This window comes from Alligator sinensis, unplaced genomic scaffold (assembly GCF_000455745.1).
Source record: "Alligator sinensis unplaced genomic scaffold, ASM45574v1 scaffold1264_1, whole genome shotgun sequence".
In the NCBI taxonomy this organism is placed as follows: Eukaryota; Metazoa; Chordata; order Crocodylia; family Alligatoridae; genus Alligator; species Alligator sinensis.
Window position 1 is genome coordinate 634,644 of NW_005842770.1, and position 11,773 is coordinate 646,416.

General features: G+C 41.7%; 1 protein-coding gene across 9 annotated transcripts in view; it reads right to left on the bottom strand.

Annotated features, from left to right (window-relative positions):
* Window positions 1–11,773, bottom strand: part of STAG1 (stromal antigen 1) — a 251,543-nt gene that overhangs the window by 133,466 nt on the left and 106,304 nt on the right. The window lies entirely within an intron of this gene.

Genomic DNA, 11,773 nt, shown 5'->3' on the forward strand with positions numbered 1-11,773 from the left:
GTGGGGGGGGGGGGGGGGTTAGGTCTAGGGCAGATTACACTCCTCCAAACTCTTGCCTAGGTGTAAGCGTTGAAGGTCTTTGTACAATGGTCACCTGGATCTCTTGAGCATACACCATGATTCATAGGATTGCCAGTTGCCAAGAAGACTCCACAGAGAAAAACCTTTCCACTCCAGTTTATAATACCAACAGTCTGGCCGTTTCCTGGAATTTAAAACAACATCTCTGACTTTTTCTGAGCAGGACATTTCCAGGTTTTCCAGAATTCTGTGGCCCATGCTATCAGATAAAGAGAATGTGGGTCTAAATGGCAGATCCAACCCTGTTGCACTGATCAATTGCGGAGAGAAAGTGACACACACTTTGTGACAGCTGTGAAAAAACGTAAACAATCAAAAAGAAGACTGACCACATTTCATATTTTCTTCATAACTTTCTGAATTTGAGGAAATGGAGGAACATGAAGAGGAGATCTATCCGCAGTCTAGTAGAAGTGCATCTGATAAGGACTGGCAGTCTGCTTCTACGCTTTGGCAAAATATCTGATACTTGAAGTTGTGCCTTGATTGCAAATACACCAGCTAGTCTTTTCCCTGGATGTCCCATAGAGAGGAAATGTTGTTTTCCACTGAGTTTCTGAGTGACCAAATGTACCGATTGTCAGTCCCTACTCAGCTGATTTATGAGGATGCTGCCCTTGACCACAAGGTGGAGAGCTATGTCATAATTTTTCTGCCAAATGCATGAGTCCAATACAGCTGGAGCTTCTGTGCATAGTTGGCTGGAATGACAAACCTCCTGTGCTTGTTCACATAAAATACTGCTCTCCTATGACCACTTGTACTATTGTGATGTTTATCTGAAAGAAAAAGAACTCGAGTCCAACAAACTGTTCTTAATTGTGATAAGCTAATATGCACATTCTTCTTCCAGGAATTTCAGTGGTCATCAGTGGTCTGTTCTGTATAGCAAGTTCTTCATCACATATTGGAAATATCAAAGGTGAATGTGGCTGATAGAACTGGAGTATTTGAAAAGTACTGCTTTTAGGAAACTGTTAGAGAAACTAGAAATGGGTGCATTTTCTTTCCCCCATTTCACCAACATGGCCATAGGAAAAACATACAGGAGGGCACAACTCAAGATTAAAGGTGGCATGAACTAAGCAGCAACTAAAAGCAGGCTCTGGCTAATATAAAATTGTTCTGCAGTTTTGATGGAACATTCACTGCTCTGTGCTAGTTGGCTGCTTGCTACAGCCATCTCTTCCCTGCATTTCCCTTTCCTGTCACCTTCTTTTCAACGCCAGCTTCACTGCACACCTGCTATCCTTCCCATCATTGGTTTATGAAACTGCACCGAACCTTCTGAAGAATAAAAAGCAGAAGAGACACCCATATTACTGTCTAATGAGGAGTCACACACCTAGATCCATAGCCACTTACTATGGTTCAACAGGCCCTTGTTTCTAGGACAGACACAACATAGCATGATTTCCACTACAGTGGCACACAAGATAGATCTGTGCAAGGCAGATTCAGGATACAAGAATTCCTTTACCCCAATTAGGGAGGTTTCTTATGCAGCTGTTTAATTCCAGCTTTTCTGTAACTTTAACAATATCCAAGTGAAGTCCAATATTGTCATCTGGCCCATGATAGGGATTCTGATAGGACTGGGAGATACTTTCTCAAATTCTCTATCATAATGGCCTTGAGAAGAAGGATAATCTGTTGGCCTATATGCCTAGAATAAAGTCTCTGTTATGCTCCAGTGTACTCAAACCATGCCCCAAAAGGAAAAGGGCTAGTGTCAAGTTTATCATGGTCTAGATTGGCATTCCATTTCAGATTTGGGATGAACTGTATGAGAAATTATACAAATGGAAAATGAAGGACTGAGAAAGACAGGGAAATTCAGGGGATGAGGGTTCCATATTTCAGGGGAAGCCTACATGTGCAGAATGGGCTTAGCAGTAAGTTTGTGTTCTCTTCATTTATGGGGGGGTGGGGGTTGCAGGGGGAGGAGAGGAAGCAGGGGGATTTAGAAGGGATAAACTCATCTGCCTTTTCTTTGCTTTCTCTCTCTTTTCTCAGGACATTATATGCTCTGTCATTTGAAGAATTTCTGATCTGTTTGCTGATCAAAATGAAGGATGTGTGCTACTGCAGCAGTCATTAATCCTGTAGGAATTGGAAAAGTCCAAAGTGACCTCAGATGTCTTACCTGGCATTATCATAAGAGCAAGAAAGTTCGTTTCTTTTTGAGTAAGATATTTGCAATAGTTTTTGCCCTCAAACATCCACTAATCTGGATTTGAGTTTTGAAAACTGTAGTTGAGGTTTTGGAATGGACCCATCCAGAACCACTGAAATGCCACCTTAGGCCTTACCAGGCTTTTTAACCCACTAAGGGAGCTAGGGCGGAAGCTGGCTTCCATAGTTATGGATCCTTGGTGTGAAGAATCATACAGTTTAGCTGTTAATGTCTCCTGCAGCAGTGAGGCCTGGAGCTGAGGCAGTTGTCCATCCCTTTTTCTGGTGTGAAGATACTGCATTTGAGCAGCTCAATGGCAAATGGCCTTTCCCCATAAAATACACATCCAAAGCCAGGCATACTGCAAGGCAAGAAGTACACCTTTTGAATCCTGGTTTCTTTCCCTTCAATTCTACCATTTGAACAAAATTAAGAACTACAATAACTAATTACACTGAAATAGGACAAATAAAATTACAAGACTTAATAACCAGATTGGGAAAGCAGATAAAACAGTAAGCTGGAAATGGAACAATCAAGTCCAACAAATCTGTGTCAGACTGACCTGATGATGTTCCTGGTCCAACTCTAGTTGGAAGGAACTGAGCCAGCTGGAAACACTCTGACCTTTTATGCAGTCATACCCTCAGGAAGCACTCAAGAGTCATGAAAGAGGGACAGAAAAGGACACGAGTACAGTACTCTGAACACGCAAAGCTACAAGAATGTTGCACTGTCCAGACTGCACCATCACCTCATCTCCTGCATATGGATATATAGTATCCACTTGAAGAACTATAAATCTGATCTGAAAATAAATTTTACTTTGTAGGTCAGTAACAACTAAGGAGAAACATTATTTTGAACAATATTATTTTTGAGTTAGCAGTGCTCCTTTTGAATCCAAGATCGACATAGTAAGATATCATATACATTATAGCCAACATCGCTATCATTTGTTAGGTGTTATTATTTATGAACATTTAACTTACTGTTCTAATATTTCTAAATAGTACTCATTATTTACTTTTATCTTTGTTAGCAAATATTAGATTATACAATTGAATTAAAATATATTAGCTATTTTACAGATAGGTGGAAAGCGATGGTCTTTGCCCACAAAGATTTTATAATTGAAAAAAAATGAAAACAAATAAAAGGTGGATAGAAGACATGTAGAGGATAACACAGATACAAAGAGGACACAGTAATGAATGGCAGCTCCTGTTAATTTTATCATAAAGGTTCAAAAAGAATTTTGCAAAAAACTGAACACAAAATTATAGGGAAGTAGGGCTGGAAGGGACCTTTCAAGGTCATCTAGTTCAGCCCCCTGCTCAGTATTCTCCCATGGCTCAATTTTTAGAAATACAGTAAAAGCTGTGTTATACAGTAAAAGCACTTCACCATCCGGAATGCTCTAACTGGCATCTGTCACAGATGGCAACAGAAATCTTCCTTCACATACCCGGAAAAATTCCCATAGTCATCCGGCATCTTGCCGTGCGCATCTCATAGATCTGTTCTTCATGGAAGCTTCAGGATGCTGCCAAGCCGTGTTGCTAGCGGCAGTCTCAATTGTAAACATCTGCCATCATGATCGCGTTGTGCTTGTGCTGTATGGTGACTTTACTGCTGAATATCTCACCCAGCCTGCACGTATGGCTACCAATACTCCATCAACAAGCAGAGGACCGAGCGAAAGCTAACCATAAGTATAACTCTCAGATAACCGGCATATTTGATTAATCGGCACCCCCCCTGTTCCCCATGGATGCCAGGTAATAGAGCTTTTACTGTAGTTGATTTTTTTCACTCTCAAACTCTAAAAGAAAAAAGCAACCTAAGAAAGGAGCCAAGTATGAGAAACTTCAGCACAAAGACATATATGCTGCCTAGCTGTAAGCAATGTTAAACACAAGGGGCCAGATCCTATTAGGCAAGTCAATAGATTTAGGTGCCTAAGTGTGATCCTATTCCATACTGTTTGAACCCTGAAAACCTGTCAATACAGAAGGTTGGTGAGTTGTCCCTTTTCACTGTTTTTTCTTGTGACTTAATTTAAGGCCAAGATGACTGTGTGTTACAAAAGGAGACTCATGGATTTTCAGGGACTTGAACAGATTAGAAGAGGAACAGGCCCAAGAAGTGTTTAGCTACAAGCTTTGCTACAAAACATATTCCTAGCTGCCCTTCCACCTAAGTCACTGAAAGTTAATTTTTTGTTTTAATAAAAGCCGTTCTACTACATGTAAGACAGATGTGCAGTAGAAATGCTGCATCATGGGAAAGAAGGTAGCTTAAACATAAATGAGGTCAAGTTCTCAGCAGACGTAAATCATTGCAACTCCATTGGGGTCACTTAGAATCAACCAAGAATTTGGCTATATGTATTAATTGACGTTAAAATATTTACAATTATTTTTGTAAGTAAAGGAAAGTTACTCGGCTGAAAATCTGTTTCTCTTATAGTGTTTGCAGGGCCAGAAGCTGTGCTATACTCCAGCTCTGTGTCCTCACTAAAATAGAGGAGCTCCCATTTAAAAAGTCTCAGAGTTATACATCTCATGAACTGAGTATGCTTCATACACACTAAACGGCTCAAGAGCAACCTTATGCACCCTGGCCCGCCATTTACAAGCCACTAAGAAAAAAACCCTTCAGATGATAGTGCCAAATGCAGAGGGAAGCTTGCACTGAGGCTCTGGAAGAATTCTTGAGAGAAACCATACTTATCTCATGGAAGAATTTTTGTCTTCAGTCTCTGGCTCCACACCTTTTCCATCTGCCAAGACACAGCAAGTCAATGATATGTCCTTGGAGCACACTCTATGGCAGATCCAGAATCCATGACCACTCCTTCTGGGTAACCACCTCTCCCCTTTTTCACAGACTTTGGCTCTCACTAACTTGAACCAGAACATCCTCAAAACAATCAGAATTTTCTCCACCCAGTTCCAGTCTTTGCCAAGCCCTCATCCTACCTTTCTTCCCTTGTTTAGTAATGATTCTCACAAATGCCTTCCCTTCATTCAATCAGGAGCCTAGGGATTCAAAATCAGTGTTTTCCAGTCCAGTTATTTCTGGGTCCCCCAAAGGAAAGGATATCCATGTCAGATTATGACACAGATGCTTTTAAAAAATTGTCAATAATTTTTAGGTAGTTGTAGCTAAGGGAGGAACTCTTGGCTTCCATCATTCCTTCCTTAGATCCATAAGACTGGTTCATGACTTTCAGGGTGTATCCTTCCATATTGTCACACAGCAGATTCACAGAAATCATATGATTTTTTTTAATCTCCTGGGACTCGATGTCAGTTTAAAAATAACTGAAATACTGGTCTGGCATTTACAGGAGTGGTCATAAAATCCCAACTTCTACAAGCTTATCAACAAAACCAGAGGTTTTCAACTGGTTTAGACTCAAGACAACCATCATTAGACTTGACGCACCCCTTGGAAAATGCCAGCTCTTACTCTTTACTTGTTTTTGACTACAGACAATTACTAAAGCAATTCTGCTGCTGCAAGGAACTCAGAAAGACCATAACATGTCAGAATGTTTTTAACACCATGAATTCCTATTTGAAATCTCTGGGTTTATCTTGTGATTCATGTTTGCACACTTACCAGTTGACCCTGGTTGAGAATCACTGAACAAATCCAACCTGCGTCTCATTTCTGATCTACTACCAAATCCACATACATATTCAACAGTCAGATTATGCCTTGGAAATCTAGGTCAAAAGGCAGTCTGCAAACGTGTGAAGCCTCAAGCTAGACTCTATCAGCAATTTTGCAAAGCCGACTCTCGTTTATCAACTCCGCAGGGATCGTAGGAACCTACCTGCTACTGTCTCAGTGACTATCCCATTATCCCTACACTAGGCAGAATTCCCAACAGTTTTAGGTGGCAACTCTGGTGACATACAGGATGTGGGAACTTTAACTAAAGTCCATAAAGGTACAAGCTAAAAGGAGATCAATTCTGGAGCTCAAAGTAATTTATTTATTTATTTCATAGATTGTAAGGCTGGAAGGGACATCGGAAGATCATCGGGTCCAGCCCCCTGCACCAAGCAGGGAAGATAACTGGGGGTCAGGTGACCCCAGCAAGGTGCCTGTCCAGTCTCCTCTTGAAGATTTCCAGGGTAGGTGATTGCACCACCTCTGGAGGGAGCTTATTCCAGTCCTGACACTGCCTGTGAAGAAGTTTTTCCTAATGCTGAGCCTGAATTGATCTTCCAGGAGTTGGTGACCATTATTCCTGGTTTTCCCCTTGGGTGCCCTGGTGAACAGCTGCACACTGAGCCCTTGATATACTCCCCTAGTGTAGCAATAAGCTGCTACCAGGTCCCCTCTCAGCCTTTTTTTTCCCTCAGGCTGAAGAGTCCCAGATACCACAGCTTTTCCTTGTATGGCTTGCCTTTTAAGACTCGGATCATATGGGTGGCTCTTCTTTGGACTCTCTCAAGCTTGTCCACATCCTTGTTAAAGTGTGGTGCTCAGAACTGAATGCAGTACTCCAGCTGCGGTCTCACCAGTGCTGAGCAGAACGGAAGAATCACCTCCTTGGTTTTGCTGGAGATGCATTGATTGATGCACGCCAGACTATTATTTGCCCTACTGGCTACAGCATCGCACAGCTAGCTCATATTCATACTGTGGTCTATTATTACCCCCACATTCCTTTCATTCGTGGTGCTAGTCAGTTTGGTGCTACCAAGCCTGTAGGTGTGTTGGGGGTTGCTCCTCCTGAGGTGGAGCACTTTACATTTCTGGACGTTGAACTTCATCAGGTTCGGATTCGCCCAACTTGCTAGCCTGTCTAGATGTGCCTGTAACTGTAGTCTATATTCAAGCGTGACCATGTTCCTCCATAACTTGGTATCATCCGCAAGCTCTTCACTCCACATCCAAATCATTAATAAAGATGTTGGAAAGTACTGGACTGAGCACTGACCCCTGTGGGACACCGCTGCCCTCTTCTCACCAGGATGACACAGATCCATTCACTACGACTCTCTGGATTCTATCCTGCAGCCAGTTTCTCACCCACCTGACTGTCTTGGAATTAAGCCCACAATCCTCCAATTTTCTCACAAGGACATTATGGGATACTAGATCAAAGGCCTTTTGGAAGTCAACCTGCTCTCATGTCCAGGTAAAGCTTTAGTCTGTAAAACTTTCCTTTTCTTGTTAAAAAGCATCACTGCCTAGATCCCAATGGACAACACCACTGTCACATACCAGATCAGCAAACAAGACATTGTTTCCTCTGTGTTAGGAAGCCAGGCATTTCTGTAAGAGGTGCATTCAGCCTCAATACCGGTGGTCCTTGGTCTCCCCTATAGTGAACCTGACCTGGAGGTCACCTGAGGGAGCAATCTGCACCTTACAAATTATTTTCAGGTAGATTCCATTCTCCGGGCTCTTTCTTTAAGGTAAGGCAGTTCCCATACAGCTCTCCACAACCAACCAGAATGAAAAGGCTATTAAGCTTTGCTTTAGAGAGGGCAAGAGATCATACTCTCTTACAGAGGCCTCTCTCTGTGATGGATTTAAAGGCTTTCTGAATACCTTAAATCCAATTCTTCTCTTTCACAAGTTTCTTTGGAAGATCAGGCAGGGCAAAGCTGCAATGACCCTAACAACTCCCAAACAAAGCCCCTCCTTTGTTTGCCAAGTGGGAGAGCAGGCATGAGAGACCCTCATATGTTCTACCCTAGACCCCTGTTCTTGATGGGGCAGAAACTTTCCCAGTGTTATTTATCCATTTTATCAAATGAATATTAAACATGAGGTGCAGTGGGTCACCACACCAATTTTTAGGCAATGTACAAAGAAATGAATTGATGGCTTTGTCACAACACAACAAAATTGTGTTAAACATGAGAAAAAGACAAAAAGAAACCCATGCAAATCACACATAATAGACCCTAAAAATAAAGTACTTGTGGACTAAATAAAATAGCAGAAAGAATCCTTGACAACTGCAGGCATAGCTGGGATTAAACTTTAGACCTCCAGATCTATAGAATAGTGCTTTAGCAACTAGATGAACATTTTCCTTTCCAAACACTGATTTAATATGGTACAGGCTTTATTTGTCCAAAGGTAAAAAAGTTAGGAAATTAAATAGAAAAAAATCCTACAATGCCAAAAACTGACTCTGAAAACTAGGTAAAAAAATTCATCATAAGGTTTCAATGTTTATCACCTCTCAAAATTTCAAAATCAAGCGTGTTCAACCAACAGTTAGCAAATCAGATCTTGTTCTCTATGATCACCAGCAATAAGAGTTTCTGAGGTCAAATTCTGCCTTCTGATGCAGCTCTTCAAATACAACTTCCTTAATAACCCTGGATAAGTGTAACTAATTAGAACTTTTAAGCAAGATGGAATAAAATTCCATTCAAGTTCTCTTGGATGTCTTAGCTCCTATAAAGTTAAAAAAGGAAAAAAGAAAAAAAAAAAAGACTGGGAGAGTGATAAAAAACATTTTCTATTACTAAAACAAGCAGATAATGTTTTAAATGTAAACAATGGACTAAATTATCTGAGTTACTTTTCAGATTAATTAGTTTGGATTTTCAGTAGCATCACTGTGAACAAGACGTTGCATAAAAGAATAGCTTTGTGCAATGAAGTAACATTTTTACACAGTTGCTTTTCCAAGTGTTTTAAGACTCAAAAGCTGAGCATTTAGAAGTCAGGACACTACAAATTGAGGATATTCTGACATGATTAACCCAGAACAAAGAGATTTTCTTTGCAATCTTAATTACAGTAAATAATACTTGACTTGTACCTTAACCTATCACCCAACTCTGATGAATCATAGCATAGCAGTATTTACCAGGCACAGAACTTCTGACATTTATTTTCTGACAATGGACTTCAGTATATGTTTCATGATCACTGAAAATGGAAGTGTAGATTTTAATATACATGACCTACTTTCCTTACCACTCACAATTCAACTGCCTAACAGGAATACACATCTAAGGAGCTGAACAATTAACGGCCAAAGAAAATAAAACAGGGTTGCTAAAATACCATGTTACATCTACAGAATCAGGTCATCAGCACATATGTTGATAAAAAAGATGCATCTAACCTATGATAACCAAGTTCTGTTTTTTTAAATAGGACAATGATTAACATTTTTAGACTCAAGATACCTTTTGGAAAATGCCAGGTCTTAGGGACAATCACCCTAGGTACTGCTGGCACCTATACTTTCATGAGTGCAATCGCGTGGAAATTGGAAGTTGAGGCTTCCACTTTGACTTAGGTGCCTAGCTGTGCCTCACACTGTCGCCTATCTGCCAGTGTACTGCCTGTCCCCTCCCTGATCTGCTGTGTGCCACAAACAGAGCCAGCCTGTGTCACTTGTGGCATATATGCTGCAGTTCATCCACCCTTGCCCTAGTTCAGCGCCTGGCAATCTTTTGGAAGTGCAGACCACCCTTTGTGACCTGGTCCCCTACCACAAGCCATAAGTCTCCACGTGCCGTACCCACCCCCTGGGGGGCAGCCAGCTGCCTGTGCTTACCCTCAGCAGTGAGAGTAAGTGGAGGCACAGAGGAACAGCAGGATCTGCACTTGCAGAGAGTGCTACAAAAGGGATGGGTGGCACAGCACAGCTTCATGCCATTGATCCCCTATGCCAGATTGAACCTTTGCAGGTAGGACTGGACCTTTTTGCAGGTGGAGTTAACTTGTGGGCTGTAGGCTGTCAACCCCTGCCTGAGCTTACCTGGTATGAACTTGTTGTAACCATAGCTCCAAGTCCTAATCCATCTCTAAATCTTTCCCACATTTAGTATTAAAATGACATGCCCTCTCTCAGAGTGAGATCAAAATCCATTCATAGGAAAAAATACACATCTCAAATTTTCTTAATAGGCAGCCTCATACACACCCAGAAAGCAAACTTAATTCACCCTCCATCCATCCAGTTGAAGATGGCCCACTGAGCAGCTGCCAGGGAAAAAGGCATGGGACCATAGGAAAGCGTAGAAGAGGGAGTGTGATTCTGCAGCCCAGTGAGGAGGCCTGTGCTGTCTTCAAAGACATATAGCTCCCTTGCTCCAACAACACATATACTTTACTGATCCACTCAAAAAAGTATAGAATATGCTCCTATTCTCTCAATGGGGAACTTGTATGTGGCTATCTCATATAGAGATTCCGCTCTCTTTGAGAGAGACTTAATTTAAATGACCAAAAGGGGGCATATCCTGGTTCTAGGCCCTTCTCAGCCACAGAAAGTTTGAACTCACATCAACCACTTCCCAGCAAAGTGCCCGAACTTCCACACCATGGGCTAGGAAAGACCAAGAAGACCCTCCCCTCATGGTCTACTGGGCAGCCCAAAGGGAAAGTCACTGGGCCAGAAGGAGAGATTAGAAAGAGTGTGACTTTGTGGCCCAGTGAGAACACAGGCCTGGGAAGGAGAGAGCTCTGGGTCCTGACTCTTGCTCCAGGACTCAGGAATGTTAAAAGGCAGCATCCTCTGTTGGAACATTTGGAAATCAGTGTTATTTCCTGGATTTCAGACTTCTAACCTCATTCTTTCTGATAAAATAAACTAAATTAACAATACCTAGAAAGCTTACTCATTATTTACTTGGAATGCTAAACTAAGTAATCATTATTAAAATTTTCCCTTTGAGTCCACATTTGATGAGAAACTAATCTGAGAAAGTGAGTGAGATGTGGTGTAGTCATTACCCTGTGGACCTCAGTGGTAAGGCTACTGTATAGTGAACTGCTGAACTTTTTTAAGGTCAGCATCAACCTAAGAGTCTTCATTTTAATAAATCAAGGCTGAAGGTCACCAACGTATAGAACGCTATAGCAGAATTTGAAGCTAATAAAATAGGACAAAGCTGCCTGTCTAGCTACAGAAAGAAAAAAACTTTTGTGATCATAACAACAGTTAGATGGACTAAGGAATGTAAAAAGACTCTACACATCCATAGGCCATTTTGACTATCTGAGGAAAGAACCCTTTAAGGATCATTTGCCTTTATTTGGCTACAGTCAAATGGACTTAATTTAGAGACTTATGTTCCATCAGCATGGGCATAACCACTGATGCCTGAATTTTGATGATGTTGTCCACATATTATTGGCAGCTGAGTATGTGATATTCTCTCTCTCCTAGGGGCTACAGAGGAATTGAGAAGTCTTGGGAACTTCTTGTAGAATAGGTGAGGGCTTCAGAGGCTGGCATATGAAGAGATGCCTTTTATGGCTGGATACACACATTTAAATAATCTGGGAGAATTCTCCCAGGTTTGATCTCCTGGTAGAGAGATTTTCCCAGTAGAGAGCTTGTATGGCTGACACTGCCCAGCCAGAGACCACCACCTCCTCTGCCCCTGTACACCCATCTCTGCATGCTCTGCAGGCTTTCTTAGTCTCCCTGCTGACAGATGGCACTAGTGCATAGGGCAGCCCTGATTGGCTGACCCAGACTGCTCACAGTCAGCCTGTTTTTCCCTA